Source organism: Lonchura striata, chromosome 1 (genome assembly GCF_046129695.1).
Source record: "Lonchura striata isolate bLonStr1 chromosome 1, bLonStr1.mat, whole genome shotgun sequence".
NCBI classification, from domain to species: domain Eukaryota; kingdom Metazoa; phylum Chordata; class Aves; order Passeriformes; family Estrildidae; genus Lonchura; species Lonchura striata.
Window position 1 is genome coordinate 90,932,491 of NC_134603.1, and position 16,052 is coordinate 90,948,542.

The 16,052-nt window shown below is 39.9% G+C and overlaps 1 protein-coding gene across 7 annotated transcripts in view; it reads right to left on the reverse strand.

The window, feature by feature from the left end:
- Positions 1-16,052, reverse strand: part of PHACTR1 (phosphatase and actin regulator 1) — a 299,599-nt gene that overhangs the window by 158,934 nt on the left and 124,613 nt on the right. The window contains exon 1 of one of the 7 annotated variants that reach the window (XM_021536506.3): positions 7,161-7,239. The exons of the other annotated variants lie outside the window; for them this stretch is intronic. The gene's annotated coding sequence lies outside the window, so the exon portion shown is untranslated. Of the gene's footprint in view, positions 1-7,160; positions 7,240-16,052 lie in introns of those variants that run through there. 7 annotated transcript variants of the gene reach the window in all.

The following is a 16,052-nucleotide window of genomic DNA, read 5'->3' on the forward strand; positions in this document are numbered from 1 at the left end:
AAACTGGTTCACAGAACAAATTTAATATTTTATTGCATTCTTGAAGTGGGTATTGTTTTTCATTGTCTTATCGCATTTAATCTCTGAGATTATGACACAATGGAAGTTTCCTTGTAATAATTACATAGAGACTTCAAAAAGAATTTTGTTTTCCTAATGGAGTGTCACCAGATGATTAATTTGTCTCTCCCTTTCTCAAAGAAAGAAGATTTAAAAATAACCCCAACCAAATAAAAAAGGCCAATCTGAAGGTTCATATTTTCAAATATGACTAGTGACTACAGGGGCCTAGCTTAATGTGCACTGAAGACTTTTAAAAGCAAGGTGTGAGAATTTTCTAAAAGGCAGTCCTCTTTAAAATGTGTCTAGGCAACCACATTTGCAAACAAACAAAAGCACAACTGTTTGGGAAACGTAAGCCTAAATACCACCAATTTAAATATCATCTTTAAATACAATTTCTGAAATGACAGTATGGACTTTACAAGCAAAGAGCAGAGAAACAGCAGAGAATGTCTCCTGCAGACACAGTCACACATGCGACAAGAGCAGTGTTGCAAGTGCAGCAATTGTAACAGCACTTCTTCAGGGAAAACCAGCTTGTAAGCAAGAAAACTCAGGCACAAAGCATGTCAAAACCATTCCAAAATTACTCGGAGGTCTCAAAGGCTGAAAACAACAGGTCAATTTTAATGGCTACAAAAAAATCCAGTGCTGTTCTTCTGAGAAGTTATGCATCAGAAACAAAAGGATGAACGCAAGCATGGCTGATTTCCAATTAATCACTACTACAAAAACTTCCTGGGTAACCTACACTGTGGATGGACACAAGCCCGATCTAACAAGGAGAGAGTGTGGCATCCTGCACAGACTGTGTCCCATTTAAACATGAATTTTCAGCTTCTGATTTGCAGTCCATTCCTTAGGACATTTTGGGTCAGTCTGTGGAGTTGATAATTAGTGCTGGTGCCTACAGTGAAAGCCATCAGAGACTCAGCCATGGTTTCTTTGGTTTGGTCCCTACAAGAAATATCTGTGTTCAGCCACTGCTGATTTGATTTTATCAGATGGTTTCCCCTCACCCTCCTCAGCCTGCCAGTTTTCCAAGACCAGACATTTTAGTGGCCATTCTAGATTGGTGGTGCTGGGCTCATTTTGTTAATGGCCTTTTTCTTTGACCAAAAATCCCAATAAATCACTGTTCAACACCATGGCATCCAGTCTAAATGCCTCTACTTGCTTCTGCTGTTTAAGGCATCTGTAAATAACTGATAAGGATTACTTATCTCTGCAGATGGCTTATGTTTTGGCAGAAGAGGGAAAACCCATCACCTCCAGCCTAAAGGAGGATTCTTAAGTGGAGGCTAGTCACTCCTGCAGCTCATGACTATGCTTAAGCCTTGGAGCTACTGCATCTCCATCACTTGTGAATGGGCCAAAGCTTCTTTCTCACTGAGATAAATATGCAGAGCACCACATTAATTAGCTCAGTACACTGCTAATGTAAGATAGCATAAGTCTTATCAAGTTCAACATGGCTAAATCTCACTTGTGATGTGACTTACAAATAGGAGCAATAAATAAAAGTCACCCGAATGCTAAATCTATCTTTGCCCTCAAAGAAGTACACTTGCTCCACACCATGTACAGATTAAATATCCTTGGGTCATCTCCTCCATGCGAGGTGAAAACTGAATCATAAAAGCATTAAGGTTTGAAAAGACCTCCAAGACCAAGTCCAACCTTTGACTGAACACCACCATAGCAATTAATCCATAGCACTCAATGGCATGTCCAGTCATTTCTCAAACACTTCCAGGGATGGTGATTCCACCACTTTTCTGGCCAGTCTGTTCCAATGCTTTATCAGCATTTTAGTGAAGACACTCTTCTTGATGTTCAACCTAAATCTCCCCTGGCACAATGTGAGGCCATATCTTCTTCTTCTGTTCCTGGCTGCCCCCCACCTGGCTGCACCCTCCTTTCAGGCAGTTGTAGAGAGTCGTAAAGTCTTCTCTGAGTCTTCTTTTCTTGAGGCTAAACACCAGCTCCCTCAGCTGCTCTGCATATGACTCACTCTCCAGACCCTCCAACCATCTTGTACTGGTCATACAGTATAAGTAATTATACCATATCCATAAAGAATTAGAACAAAAGAGGTACATTCAAAGTGTGTGTGTTCACAGCTTGGGCACAGCAGCAGAGTGGACTGGCTTCTCAATGCTAATGATCCCACCAACTTTCTTTCAATGCTCATTTCAAGAACCAAAGTTTTGCCCAGGAGATATAACTCTCATCTGGGTCAGGTCTCCAATGAGTAGATTTGCTTTGCCTTTGGGAAACAGAAAAAGTACATTTGGCTAGTTAGATCATTGAGATCTTTTCACTCTACTCTGTAACTGCTTAGAATTGCAGAAATGAAAAGAGAAAAGCCATTGCTTCTTTTTTTTTAATTCCTTCCTCCCTCCACTTCCCATGCTTTTTCTCAGTATTTTTTTATTTTGGGTATTTAACAAAGATACAGCACTACTTTCAGGTTCTGTTTGGTTTTTAAAAATTAAAATAAAGATGGCTTAGAAGCCTCATATGCTTAAGCACACATTTATTCACTTGTTTCAGATAGAGACAAAATACTTAGCAGAGAAGTAATCTACTGTTCCCTCTGCCCCTCCACACTGGAAAAAAAAAAGGCAAAAAAGCCAGTAAGGCATAGGTCAACATAAAATAATACAAAATTCTTAGCTGTCTAGATCAGCAGCATACAGGCAGTAAAACTAAAAGAAATCCCATTAGCATGACATAACAGTAAATTATAGTAAGCAAGATTTAATGTTAAGTACTGCAGCCTGATTAATCAGCAGATATTCCTATCAGTGAAAATGGTGCTCTACAAGTTTCAAGTTTTAGTTCACTGCACCACATTAAGCAAAAGGTGGGAAAGGTACAAAGGGAGACAGATTCATCTTTTGTGTATTTGTGCTGACTCCAAAAGCAGACTCCTTTCATTCTTGAAAAGTCTCTGACTTGCTATTGAATCCATGCACACTCAGAGGGATTCTCCTGATCATCATTTCCTGGTAGGATATTGAAGCATTTTTGCTTTTCAAATGTTTTCCCAATACATTTCTAAATGTATATAAATTGACAAAATGAAAAGACAAATGCTTCAAAACATTTTGGTTAGGTTCACATCTGAAGAATCACAGCTGAGGGCAAAACACACCACAGAAAGTATGTGGTGGGCTTGAAGCCCAGACTGCCATCACATCTGGAAAGGTGCAGTATTTGGGGGATTGTTTTCAGGAATGCCTGGCCTTGCTATGCTCAGCAAAACTGAGTTTCCCATGCCATAATTTTAAAAAAACTATCCCAAACCAGAAAACCAAAACTTTTACATACTTTTACATTCACATTGAATCTCCCAAATCTCTTCTACAGCTTAAAAGGCTGACAATATGAATATTTTAAAATTTTGCCTACTCTTATTCTGAACTGCTACAGAATGAAGGACCATTTTAACATTATACCACTGAAATGACTGCCCTGACATCCTGAAATCCCTTCTGATCTAAGTTATCCTCTAAAGCTAAGCAGCATCAATTTTGGTAAGCTGGAAAATAAATTTGGGAAAAGTTGTCTAACTCAAATTCAGATCCCTAAAAAACCAAAACTTTAAAAAGTAGCATGAAAATTTGAGATTTGAGAATAATGCTACAATCTATTTTGGTAGTGATTAAATTCTGAGCAATCACATGGGAGTTTTTTTTCTGTTTCACTTCTCTGAAACAATTCAAACTGTGACAAAAATTATTTTCAAGCAAGAATATGGTTTACTTCATAGTTTGAGTTTCTTGTTCTCTGCATCTGTCATGAGGAAGAGAAAACAACTCTTAAACAACTCTTAAACTCTTTTAGAGAATCTTTTCACTCTAAAAAATGTTCTCTCTTTCTGAAAACAGAACAACTTTTTCACTACAGCTGCACTTCCAAAAGTTTACAGCATTTTCTTAGTTTGCCTACATTGTGAATCAATGTGGATCTGACAACTGGTTAAGAGAAGTAGAAAACCAAACATTTTGCCATTTCTCACAGACATTTTCCATGGGTCTATCAGACCAAGATTGTGTGAAACAAGAATTACTTAGAGGCAGAAATACTGCAATGGTGGTCAAAGTCACATCTGCAGTTTCAGTTTGCTCTGCACTTCACTTGTAGGTGGATTCTGTGTTTCCCCTATTCATTGTATTTCAGGAATACAACCTTGCACAGATTTTTCCATGTTGGATTTGGGTTTTTTTGTTTGTTTGTGGTTTGGTTTTTTTGTGGTGGTTCTTTTTGGTTGTCTTTTTTTGTTTGTGGGTTTTTTTGGGTTTTTTTTGTCTTTTTTGTTGTTGTTTGAGTTTTATTTGGTTTTGTTTGTTGTGGGTTTTTTGCTTGTTTTACCCTCTCAGGTTAATAAACCACAGAATTTCTAACAGACACATTTGCTCCTTTATCAGTATGATAAGCTGTTAAAAATGCCAGACAGCTTCAGTTCTACTGTCTGAGTGGTAGGCTTAGAAAGTTTGAGGAATCTGGACTTTACTCACATACCTATTGCAATCAATTGCTTGAAAGTCAAGGCAAAAAATAACAAAGTTTGAGAGTTTCTCAATTTGATAAATCAAATCCTAGCTTCACTGCTGAGCTGGAATTTTTCTTCTAATCAACATATGAAAGATTGTTGGACCATTTTCTTTTTTTGTCACCCATCACATACAGTTTCCTCAGAGATGTTCTCATTTGCAGATCATTTATCCAATAAAGCATGATGACTCCTTCAGAGATTAAAAGTCTAATCTTCAGTAAGGCTACCCACCCCTTATGAAAATGAATAGGCTTTCCTCCTTATCTAATCCCCACTCTTATTGCCCTCGTGGAGGTAATGCATAGAAATAAGTGACTATGCTGAAAGAAGTTTCAGTTCATTCAACTTCTGATCTCCTGAGATTGCAGAGCACAGAGAAAGATTTTGTAGGAAGTCATCTGAATTATATATTTTTTTCTTCAATATCTTTGAAGGATACTGTACTGATATACTGTGATACAGGACTATCTAGTGAGCTTTCTTGATAGCTATGAATGTATTTGACTACACAGATGTCCCCTATAATATCACGGAGCAATGACATTACAGAAATGATGCCTATAACCTTTTAGTGCCTATCTGGGGAGATTGCCCTGCAGAGAGATGACATTTAGTGGTCTAGGTTCCAGGAGAAGAGACATTCTCCTGTAGCTGTACCCCAGGACAAGATAAACTGCTTCTTAATTTCAACTGGCCATGGATCTGTATTTTGGGAGCAGAACAAGCAGGGCTGCAGCCTCAATAACATAAATGAGTTACAAAGATCCAGCTCTGCTTCTTAGGAAGCAGGAAGTGTAGCTCTGCTAACATATCAGCAAGGGCAGTGGATTTCGATCACTGCTAGTTAAAGTCACAATACTGTATGTGTTGTATGATTCCAGTGACAACTACAGACATGAAAGATGCCTTATACTTATTAATGTTTTACCTGAAATCTTTTTACTGTGGATACTTCCATTGAGAAATAAACTCAGGAAGTATATTTGACAAATGCTGTTAGCACTGACAAACCTCTGAACATGCAGCACAGTTAGCCATACTACTAATAGGGAGGACCGATAATCATATACCATATTTTACAAACTTATAACACAGATTACATTGCCACCACTAAAATCTTCCCCTCTTAGATGTAAGGTTTATACAAACAACACTATAAATTAAACATTATAAACACTTCTTAAATAGAAACTAGAACAGCACAGGACAGTGCAACTATCTAGGCTAACCTAAGGTCAAGGTCATGCCCTGCCAGGAAAAAAAAGAAACAATAAAAAGAGAAAAGCTATAATTTTTCTTTACTGGAATGTGTTAGTAGATAAAATTCTGGAGGTTGGGTTTGCATTTCCCATTCTTTCCCAAACGTCTACAACATCGGCAGAGTTGCTTAGCCTTTGTAGTCTCCATATGTTACTATTTTCCTACTTAGATGTCTTTAGAGTTCTAGCTTCATCATGGATGGCTATTTGTATCCCATTTAAAAGACAGCAGAAAATATGCAGAGCAGAATACCCATTTTGTTCCATGCCATGAACATATCTATTCACCTGACTGTGATGCAGGTCTATAATCACAGCACCCCATGCCAGCAAACAGCTTCCTTCTCCCAGTTTAGAATAGCTTAACCAGAAGCCCACAGGTCACTTTCCATACTTCAATTTTCTTTGTGCTAAGTAAGCCAGGCAAATATCCCTGCTAATAAATTAAAGACCAATTCCATACTTAAATTCCATGCTAAAAGCTACTAGAGAAATGCATGGCTTTCTTCACTTACAGTAGAAGTTTCTGAACATTTTCTTTCCACTCTCAGGTCTCCTCTCTGCAGCCTGATAGCTGCTGTACTTCTGCATAACCACAGAGTGCAGAATAAGCATAAAACTGGCTCAAAGTCTGAACTCCATTTCCAAGTGCATTCTCTGGTATTTTTCTGAACAAGCCTTTTCTTTTGTCTCCACCTTTTTCTCCCCCTCTCTCGCTTGGTTACAGGCTTATCCTGTTTCCATGCAGATGTACAGACACTGATTTTGGTAGCCATCAGATATTGTTAAAATACAGCTGCATTTTCTATCACCTTCCAGTACCTTCAAAATCACAACAGGGTTAAAAAAAAAAATAGCAGCAGAACATATTTTCCCCCTACCTTAGCATTTTCTTACCCTTTCCTGAGCTTCTTGGTGACCAAGGGCTGAGAAAAGTACCACTAAGTCATTTCAGGTCTTCTAGATAACTTTCTATACCACCTCCACTACTTGTGCTGTTATGCAGCAGTTACTGCAGCTCTCAGTTTCAGGAGGATTTGCAAGTCAATTCTCTATCTGTAAATCCCAGATGGTTCAGTGATTTTTAGCACAGCTATTGATCTCTTCATCCATAGATACCAGCTTCTGGGCAAACACACCCAGCTGCTCTCATCAGCCTCGCCTGACTGCCACCAGCAGAAAAGAGGACTTGGTGAACCCAGACACTAATAATACTGCCACTTTGAGCAATAAAATTAGGCAGGAATAAACATATGGTTTGCACGTTTGCCTACCTGATTACAAGGCTGCTTCCAGGCTCCCTCCCTTGCTCTGTAACAGCTGTGCTTTTGGCAGCTGAGCAACAGCCTTCCTAAGTGTCATGCTCTGAAAACACACACGCTCTACACACACCCATCCAGCCTTGCCGTGCCAGACAGCCCCTTCTCTGCCATCAGCCAGCCGAAAAACAAGTTGCAATTCAATGACCAGCTCCCATATGAAAGGAAGATACAGAGGTCGGAACAATCAATGCAATTAACCGTTCTGAAAACAGCGCAAGGCTTTTTGTAAAATGGGAACAATTGGGTTTTATCTGCCCTTTCCCCTCCTCTCACATATTACCTATAAATCAAGAAGAACTTCAGCAGATCGCTGCATATTTGATGCCAACTGCTCTGTGTTTCTCATTCTATCTTGCACCACTGCAGAACAGCCAGAATACATTTGGGCTCCCTGGTAGTGTAGAAGGCAACTGCTCTTTACCTCCTTGAGGTAGGGAATCCTGTCTCCTCACTGAGATGTCTGAGGAAGTTGATAAGGAAACAAGCCAAAGGTCTAGCTAGCCTTCCCTCTCCACCCATGCTCTTCCCAGCAGATCAGTAAGCCTGCTACCATACATCCAGCCTCCAAACAGCTGTGGTATCAGAGGAGATTTCAGGCAAAGTGGCATGGTATTTTATACTACTGTGACTCGTTCACATTTTGAATGCTGTTTGTTGAGCTTTGTTACATGCAGTTTTGTCTCCTGCAGGGAATTACTCAGGCAGTCACATGGCTGCAGCAGCATAATTAGAGAATTCAAAGTGTGCTAAGCTCATCTGGAAATCATATAAGGTGGGAAGAGAAACAAACTCAAATGATGACAAGGAACTACTATCTCTGTGAAGTAGCATCTTGTAACTTCCCCAGTGTGCACTCTCCCAGGGCTTTCTGTCACAGAAAAACTCTATGAGTTATGGAGTAATGTAAACCCCACCTAAGTTTGAATCAGTACATGGAGTTCAAAATAAGCAGGCAAACAGGCTACAACATGCCTTCAAGAAGGTAATGGGCACAGGGAAGGGGAGGATATGTATTAATGTGAATGTATCAGATTTTGAGGGCCAACAGTTTCAATAGTAACAAAATAGTGGAAAAATTTAACTTCAAATTCAGGTCCAATACAAGTCTTCTCCAAGGGTCAAAGGAGAACATTTCAGAGTTTCATAAAATTTAATAGAATTTAATACAAATATTTTGTATATGAGATTTTGGGTTAGACCAACTCCATTATAATGTTTGGGAAAGTATCATGCAAGACACAAGAAAATCAGAATAGTGTTATTTATAAATGCAAGTGAAGCACAGAGACCTCTCGGACTATGTCATGGTGTGATCAACAATGGAATTTGCACTTGATTTAAAACCTAGTCCAAGATGGTTCTTTGTCTGCTGTGACTAAGCTTAAGGAGCATTTCATTCATTGCTGTGGTGCATATGCGTGATGCATAGTGAGAGACTGCAGCTAATGGCTTGGACGTCCCACCTGCATGGCCAGGTGTGATGCTAGGAGGTGAGGCCCAAGGAAAAATTCCCCATTTTTGGTGGATGCTGCCCATGTGTTTAGGCATATTCCTTAGGGCCCCCTAAATCCTCAGGAACAGATATGCTTTCTTGCTTCAGTTGGTAAACTGCTTCTAGATTACTTTCAACTTCTTTCACAAATTGCTTGTCATATTTCTTTCCTGATCACACTTTTGCTTCTTATTTCTTTCTATTTAAGTTGTGTTGTGAGGCAGCCAGTTTCATTCTTACCACTTCACTGATTTTACAGTGTAACATAACCAATTTGCATAATTGTTACTTCTTTTTTCCCAGCATTTCCCTTCTCTCATGCCCCACACCAAGTATGTATAGCTACCAGCAGCCTTGTCTCTGCAGTCAAGTTCCTGCATAGCACAGCTCTTGTTTGTAATTCTCCTTATGGTCAGGGCTACCACTGATGGTTCCAAAATGCATGCAAAGAGCCAGCCAAAGACCAGAATCTTGATGGCAGAGGCCCTGACAGAGATGTGCAGACCCACAGTGGGAATGGGCAGCTCCTCAGATCTGTGGTATGTGTCCTTCTGAAACTTTTGTTCTGATCCAATCCAGCCTGAAGCACTTCCAAATACAAATCTTTCAGCTTTCCACAGTGTTTGCCTAATCACTATATACTGCCACCCTCGCTGAGGAGAGAGCTGAGGGGTGGCTGACAGGTGTGACCATAGAATCACAGAATCTGCTGAGCTGGAAGGGATCCACAAGGAACATCAACTCCAATTCCTGGCCCTGCACAAGAAGCCCCAAGAATCATACCATGTGCCCAAGGGCACTGTCCAAAAGCTTCTTGAACTCTGTCAGGCTTGGTGCTGTGACCACCTTCCCTGGGGAGCCTGTTCCAGTACCCATCCACCCTCTGCGTGAAGAACCTTTTCCTGATATTCAGCCCAAACCTCCTCTGACACAACTTCAGGCCATTTCCTTGGGTCCTGTCACCACAGGGAAGAGCTCAGTGTCTGTCCCTCCTCTTCCCCTCACGAAGTTTCCCCTTTTCCAGGCTAAACAGACCAAGTGACCTCAGCTGCTCCTCATATGGCTTTACCCTCCTTGTTGCCTTCCTTTGGATGCTCTCTAATAGTTTCAAATAATGCACTGGAAAATAAGCTCAGGAAAAAAGAGCTACTGGAAGCACAGGTGCATACCTGGCCCTGTCATTTATATGAGTTTTTTGCTCATTCTGAGCTGGTGATCTATGTGGACACAGTGATACAAATATGGATTGATCTCCCAGCACACAGCAATTAAACAGGGGCCTGTGTGCCCCTTGAGATTGCTGCATCTTTTCTTCCCTCTGAAAACCTTTCCACTTTGGCTATGACACCATGCTGACACACTTGTCTCTCTAGCAAGCTGCCCTTTCCTTAACTCATTCCACTTATCCCCTGCAAAGCACATTCAGGGAACTCTACAGGAAATTATTATTCACAAAAAAAAAAAAAAAAAAAAAAAAAAAAGAAAAAAAAAAAAAAGAAAAAAAAAAGAAAAAAAATGCTGCTGAAGTCCACTTGGGTTGCTGAATATTTTAATGTGTGAGTCTCCAAACTCAGGGGATATTCAGTTATGAGATGGATTTGGTATTGAACTCTAATCTGAATGAAAACTGACATGTATGAAAATGCATAAGGCAGAAAGCTGACAGAATATACTGATTTAAGTGATTTTACTGTCCTAAAACTATTAGCCTCTGGAAGGGACACATAGTACTTGTTTAACTTTGTATCTCATTTTTCAACTGAAACCTTTACAATAAAGAGAAAAAGGGGAATTTAAAACCAGAATAATGGTGATAACCAGATCCAATGGAGATCTGGATCAAAATCTGTTATCTGTCTTGTGAAAAACACAGCAGTGTGTACCACAGTTACCCCCTATAAATCATTAGCTAATGGGAAGCAGCAAGTCAAGTGGACTGCTGATACTGAGTACTCTCTGAACAGTTTAGGAAAGCAACACCTTGGTCATCTCATAAACATCCTTGGTAACCTGACACAAAGTATCTCACAGTTTCATCTTGAACTGTCTGTGCTTGTCTGCTCCAGTAAAGAGTTCTCCCCTCAACTGAATTTTTCAGTCTCCAGCCTCATCTAGGTTGTGACCCGGATTAGTTGCTTATAACAACAGCTGAGAAATGCATGGTGGACACTCATTACGGGGATTGACATCTACTGGAGAATCAGGCGCTTTCTCTTGCTAGTTTCATTACATGCAGTGTAAAAAACCAAAAAAACCCAGATCTTAGATTTTAGTATTTTAAACGCAGTAATAAATGTGCAAGAGCATTGTGTGCAACTGTTCTTTGATTTGCTATGTATGGTCGGTCTATTTTTAAATTTTTTTATGCTTTAAAAGTAAACCTTATCAAACAGGTGTGATTCTGGCATGTTCACATGATGTGGGGAGCTGGGATTCCATGAGAAACCATGAAGTTGTGGTGCTGTGCTGCACACACAAAGTCTGAACATTTTGGGTAGCCATCAATCCTTGGTGCAGCTCCACCAGGTACACTGAACTCAGTACAGTGTTTCCAAACCAACTGCCTTTGGTATCTGCATGGCAGAGATAATGATGAAAAAAAAATCTCATTTCATCAAAAATGTAAAAAAGCTTTAAGACTTATCGAAGTGGGAAATGGGCAAAGCTATCTTGTCTCAAGCACAATGTAAATGTAAAGATATCACAAAGCTATCTTGTGTCAAGCACAGTGAAAGAGACAGCAAACATTATTCTAGTTTTGCTAGACAGACTTATTTTTAAATGCTGTATCTGTGAAAAATGTCTATTGAATTATTTTTTCTTTCCTCAGTATAACATATAAAAAATGCCAAAACACCAACAAATCCAAAACCTTGTCTACTTCAAAGTCCCTAGAAATAATGTGAATGCCTAGCAGAATTTTAATGACACAGAGAGAGTTACTGCAGATTAGTTTAAGTATCACTAAATAATGAGGCATTTCAGGGGCTGTAAGATACTGAGGGTTTCTGAATTCAGTCTTTTGTCTCTAATATGTTGAGCAATTTATTAATAAAATTCATATTATGTACGACTTCACAGAGGCAAATTAAATTTATGTTGTTTTAAAACTAGAAATATCCCTAGCATAAAATGTGATATTTTTGAGAAAATTCACAAAACAAAAATGCTTTAGAAACAATAATAATACTTTCTTAGCATCTGTAATTTTCCAAAACATTCAACAGAAAGTGTAGCAAATTAATCCTTCCAACACTCCTTTGAAATTCAGAGATAACTAATTCTTCTTTTACAGATAAGGCCCACTCAGGCAGGGTAGTAAAATTGTTTGGATAAAGACATAGGGAAAGCTAAGGCTAAAAGTTAAAGGAGTATTGACAGATAGCATATTTCCAGACCCACACCTTACATTCTTCTTAATTAATAACCCATCATTTTAAAAAATAAGGAGGGTAGTATCTCTCCCTATATCAAAAGGCTACATAATTCTAGGAGATGCAAAATAACTCTGTGCCTATGTGAAGAATAAGTACATAGTTCATACCATAAAAACGCATTAACTTTTTAACACAGAGACAGCTGTACTAGGGGAAAAACACAGTCAGAAAAGCTTGGCTTGACAAGGTATGTGTCTCCCCCACCCAATCAATCTGGACATTGTAGCCAGAGGCACAACAAAAGCAGTAGAATGAAAATTGCTGGTTCTCAGGATTCTTTCAGAGAAGGGCAACAAATGTGACCAACAGCTCTGTCAACCACTATAAAAAGAAAGGCTCTAGACTCACAAGGGCCAAGCAGGTGGCATTCATTAAAAACAGGAGGAAGAAAAAAATATGATGAGATTTGGTTTTAAAGTCAAATCTAAATGCAGTGGTAGAAAAGCAGTTCAAGCCACAGAGAGAATTCATTACTCCATGGGTATCTCCATAACTTTGCAAGGAATTCTGGCCAGTGCCTGAAGTCAAATTTAACCCTTTGTAGATCTACTGACTTGTGTGGAATCTTTACTGGAAAAATTTCTTAAAAAGCTCTGGGATGGCTACCTTAAAGCTCTTTGTAGTGAGAGGAATTTAAAGAAAATCCACATTACCCTTACAGTGAATCTAAATATAGACTAGATTAATTTCTTCTTATCTCATTGAAGGTCTGGAACTGCCTGTGCAAAAACCCGTATTAAACTTTCTTGCCTTAGCTGGCAAGTAGTTCCGCAGGATTTTGGGCTGCCAAGGTTGTAAACTAGTGAGTAAGAGAATGGTTAAGCAGGATTATTATGACACAGTAACATGAAGGTGAATGTAGTGGTCATCTGAAGCATCTTAAAGGACAGTACTGGTGGTTTTCACACCCTTATCTCCCACATCCTTTCAAAGTATTTGTATTTTTAGAACTTGCTGCATGTCAAAGAAGAAAGGTTTTAAATGGGATCAAGGGTAAAACAAAGCAGCTGAAGAGGTGCTTATACTTTTGAATTGTGGCAATCCAACCCCATGAAAATTATCTACTTCAAAAGGTAACGGTAACAGGTGAGAATGGGAAATGAAATGGTCAATACAGCCTAGAGATAATACCATGAAGGGCTCACATTTTGCCTAATACAGCTTCCCTGAAGTCAAACAGAATAGAATTTCATGCTATTCCTAGGAAAAGAATAGAACAGACTATTTGAGTTGGAAGGGACCTAAAATGATCATCAATAATCCAATTGCTTGACCATTTGAGGGCTGACTAAAAGTTAAAGAATGCTGTTAAGGACACTGACCAAATGACTCTTAAGCACTGACAGGCTGGGAGCATCAGCCAGCTCTCTAGGAATCTTTTTCCAGGGTTTCACCACCCTCTCAGTAAGGAATTTCTTCCTAATACCTAGTCTAAATCTCTCTTGATGCAGCTTGGAATCTTTCCCAGACATCCTATCATTGCATCCCAGGAAGTAGAGCTCAGCACCTCCCTCCTCCTTCCCGTTCTGTCCTCAGGAAGCTGTAGAGAACAATGAGGTCACCCCTCTCATTCTCTCCAAGTCAGACAAGCCCAAAGTCCCCAGTAGCTCCTCACAGGACCTGCTTCCAGCCCTGTCACCACATTTGTTGCCCTCCTGGTACATTCAAGGATCTCCACAACCTTCTTAAATGGTGGGTCCAGACCTGCACATAGTGCTCAGGGGGAGGCTGATGCAGTGGGATAATCCTCTCCCCAGGCTGGTTGTGCTGTGCTCGATGCACCCTGGGATGAGGTTTGTCCTTGGGGCTGCCAGGGCACACAATGGATCACAGGGAGCTGCTGCCCACCTGCACTCCCACATCCCCTTCCACAGGGCTGCTCTCCAGCCATTCCTGCCCCAGTTCATACCTGTGCCCATGACATTCCATCTCAAGAGCCAGATCCAGCATTTGGATTTGTTACAATTCATCCCACTGATGACTGCCCAATGCTCCACTCTACCTCTCTGCAAGGACTCTTGTCCCTCAAGAGTCAGCAGCACCTCCCTGTTTCACACCATCACCAAACCTGCTAATGGGGGCATTCAATTCGTGCCTCCAGATCACTGAGAGGTATCTGGAACAGCACTGGCCCTAGAACTGATCCTGAGGAACACCACTGGTGACTGGTCACCAGCCAGATGTAGCCTTATTAATGAAAACTCTTTGCATCCTGCTGCTCAGCCAGTTCTTCAGTGTGTACCCACCAATCCCAGAGATGGGAAACTTGTCCAGAAGGATGTTGTAAGGGATAGTATCAAAAGCCTTACAACAATGCAGAAAACTACATCTGCCACCTTCCTTCCACACACCAGGCAGGTGACCTTATTGTAGAAGGATATTCAAAGTAGTGAAATGGGACTTTCCTTTTATGAACTCATGTTGTGTCTGATTTCTGCACTGGTCTTTAAATGCCCTTCAGTACAATCCAGTTTAATCTTCTCCATAGTTCTTCCAGAACTGAGGTTTGACAGCAGGTTTGTAGTTGCCTGGGTCTTCCCTCATGCCCTTATTGCATATAGGGCAACTTCTATTCTATGCAAGACTGTGGAGAGGAGCTGCAATAATGCACCTGTGTGCAAAGCACACAGCCTCGTGTGTTAGGGAAAGCTCTTTCATGAGGGCTTAGGAAGTCACAGAGACAAGTAAGACTCCAATACAGGTTTTAGTTTCTGTGCTCAGTGTGGCACTCAAGCAACCTTAATATTTGGTACCTTCATACATCTCATGCCCCTGAGGGGAACTGCTTGTGAACCGTGGCCTAAGCAACCTGACAAAGAGCTGCTGGCATTGAAAGGATCGGTGTTTCACAGAGCTGGAATCAGGTAGATGCACAGCAAAATAACTGTTCTCTAAAGTTTTTTTGCTAAAGAACTGACAGAAACCAAATGAATAATTTTTTAGCCACACATTTAAGAAGACTGTTAGAAGACATATGCAGAAGATGCTTCACTTCAACCACTCTGAGCTTCTTAAACATAAAAGGTACCTGGGAACATCTAGGTTGTTCATGAAAAATGTTTGTGCAAACGATTTTTTTATTCCTTCTAGCTAATTTATGAAAATAAGCTATCAAAAGCTAAAACCCAATCATTAATTGGACAAAAATAGGTATCTGAGCATAGAAATGGGAGATTTTGGTGAGCCAGTCTGTGTTCCTACTTTTGGAACAGATAGAACCAATGGAAATGTATTTGAGCGTTTGAGTGTTGTACTGGCTGAGTTTGTTGTCACAAACAAACCCAAAGAGCTGGATCTAAACTCCTGTTTCAGAAGGTGTGGATTTCACTAATACATTAGAGTATTATATCCAGAGCCTGCATCTTATCATATAAATATGTATGCAGAGGGGGAAGCATAAGCATGTAGGTGGGGTTTTGAAAAAAGCCTGCAGGCTCCTCTACCATTTTGCTCAGTTGGATTCAACTCCCTAGAGTAAAATCTATATCCTAGTACACTTGCTATTTCCATTGTATGTACATTTGAAACTGTCTTAAACTATCAGAAATGGTCATAAGTAATCTCCACTATAGTCAGGGTAACATCAAGCAGACACTTTTCGTCATCCTGCCAAAGAGCCATCTGAAAGACTCATCTCTGAAATGAATAACCACACTGCCACTTAAAATAATTTACCATATCAGCAAAGAAGTGGGAAACTACCAATATTAATAATAATTACAAAAATCCTGTCCAGCTATGTGAAAAAGATCTAAAAATGTTAAAAAAAGAGTAAGCCTTGAGACACTAGGTAGAAGAAGCTGAACTAGCAATAGACACTACCAAGCAGAAAATGAAAATATTTATCTTTTAGAACCAAGATCTATAAACTGAATTCTTACTGTAGCATTTTTAATATATCTTTGCTTTCTAACT